Below are 2,486 nucleotides of genomic sequence, written 5' to 3'. Positions count from 1 at the left end.
ATGGACTCTTCTTCACCTACAGTGTCATCCAACAGCATGCTGGGAAAGAAATATGGAAAGAAATCTTTCAGGAATTGCTACAGCGAACTGAGTAAAATAGAGATTGTCCGTCCTTGTTTTAGGTCATCAATTCAATTAGTTCACCCACCTCTAAGACTACAATAAATCTAAGCGATTCCAGCTCGATTCGGAGGCTCAAACACCACCCATTACGCCTGTAAGCGCTTCTCATGCCTCCTGCGCTGCCCGTAAAGGAAAAATAAATCCAGTGTAATATGATGGTGAGGTGGGGAGAGAGAGACGGGGGAGCACGGCTCTGAGGATTTGAGAGAGAGAGAGAGAGAAAAAAACACACGTACTGTATCATTCACCTGATTTGAATTGTAGCTCCCCTTTTTTTGAACCTCTGCCAATTCATTTTGTACATTAAAAATTGGTCAGGGTTGATAAGATTCCATTTTCACGGTTGGCAATGCAGAACTGGCGAAAGAATACAATTACAGACCCCAGAGTAAACTCTCCGAATGTCAACTTGATGTAAATGATCAAGAGCGGGTGAACAAAAGAACAGGCAACTTAAACATCCCCCCTCCTAGCAGTCTGCGCCCCCAACACACACACACACACACACACACACTAGCCCACCCCCCATCTCCACATCACCCCAGCCTAACCCTCACGTCTCCTGTACCCTCTCACTCTCTCCCCGTCACATCCCTATAGTGGCAGTTATGTAAACGGGGATTCTGCTACAGTTGGGTTTGAAAGTGAAACAGCGTGGAGGCTAAACCCATTCCCTATGTGTTGACAAGTTGACTCCATACATCTCATCCAGACACAGTTTGTAACCTAATCCATGTCCATCTCTAAATGAGACCAAATATAGTAGACCCCCACACACACTCACACACCCTCCCTCCCCCTGCACCATGGTGTGATGTCCATGTTTTTTTTGAGACGAGACATCTAAATTTCTTTAGGATGCCGACGATACTGAACAAAGCCACACAGTAGGCCTATAGTATAGTCATTTCCATTTAACCTTTTCACCTCTCCAGGCATATTTAACAAAACAATTCCACCTGTCTGCTTTTAATGGGATTCTTTCGCCTCTTGTGATAAAGACACCTTATTTTTCCTTTGGCATAAAATGAGGCAGGGAGACTGAGAGAGATAGGGGCTCCCAGTTAGGCGCCGGGGTATGTAAATGTCCTCGGGCAAATTTGAATTCAGATGTCAAGCCCTTTGACTCTGGCTGCCATTTTGAGTGCCCTGACTGCCACATCCGTTGCCACGGCGCCACCCTTCCCATGCCAGGCGAGCCGAAGCATCTGGATGGCTCGCCGCCTCCTAATTAAAGGGTCGTGTCGTTGGCACATTATCAGACAATATTGGCCTTCCTCACCTTTCCTTCCGCTCCTCTGCACGTCACAAAAAAAAAAATCATCCTCACTTTTTTTTATGACAAACCAACCAACCCACCCACGCACACACATTCATCACACATAAACACATGCACATCTACATCTATACACACACACACACACACCCTCACACTGAATATGCAGCTGATAATGATGCCTGAAAGGACACATTTGTGCATAAATTGTCCATGTTTTGTGGCCGTGATGCTTTTGATTGCTACGGCAGGCTGGTGCACATGCTAAGGTCATGCTAAGGTCGTGACGTCTGATGTCAGGGCAACAGGCCAGCACCGAGGGAGACCAGAGGTCCTGCGGAATTCATCAAAGGGGCGACTACAACACCTCACGTTAAGGGAGCTGCCTCTGCGCTGTTTGCAAGAATAGCCTACAAGTGTTTGTCATCAGGTACTAAACAGGCTTTAGTTATATGTGTATGCTGGGGAGGGGGGTAAGAGAGTGGGCTGCTGGCGTCCATGTTTTCTATTCTAAGACTGCTTGTTTGTTAAATACTATGGCCATCACATCATCTTTAGTCCTATGTAATTTATTTATGTTACTGTTATTTTATTTTATGTTTTTATACTTGCCCAGGGACTACAGGTGCAAATTAGCAATTGCTGCTACAACCTGGCCCAAGACATATTTTCCTGGATCCCAGGATAAATGTTATTCTGTGCATTGTCCCTGCTTCAAATAAATAGATTTCCATTCCATTCCATTCCATCATCTATAACCTACTTACCATATTGATGGTAATACAGACATAGGATGAAGACATTTAGTTTAAATTAAACTGGTTAATTGTCATTTAACAACCCTAAAACATATCATATTACATTCTTTTTACAATGTAGTGTGTTTCAGCAGTAGGAGAGTGTTAAAGGGTTAATGCTCTGGCAGCGAAAGTGTACTGTTGACTAGCAGTTTAACTGAAACAAGTGGAACAGAAGATAAATCTCGTAGCCTGACAGAGGGGTTGACAGAGTGGAAAGTATCCAGAGAATTCTTAACATGGAACAAAGAGAGGGGAGACCCATGGTCAATCTCTCTCTCTCTCTCTCT

The sequence above is a fragment of the Alosa pseudoharengus genome, unplaced genomic scaffold (genome assembly GCF_046254945.1).
Source record: "Alosa pseudoharengus isolate Yale_2024_CS ecotype anadromous, Long Island Sound unplaced genomic scaffold, YU_APseudo_1.1 YU_APseudo_1.1_scf_22, whole genome shotgun sequence".
NCBI lineage: Eukaryota > Metazoa > Chordata > Actinopteri > Clupeiformes > Clupeidae > Alosa > Alosa pseudoharengus.
Note: the sequence above shows the minus strand (reverse complement) of the source record.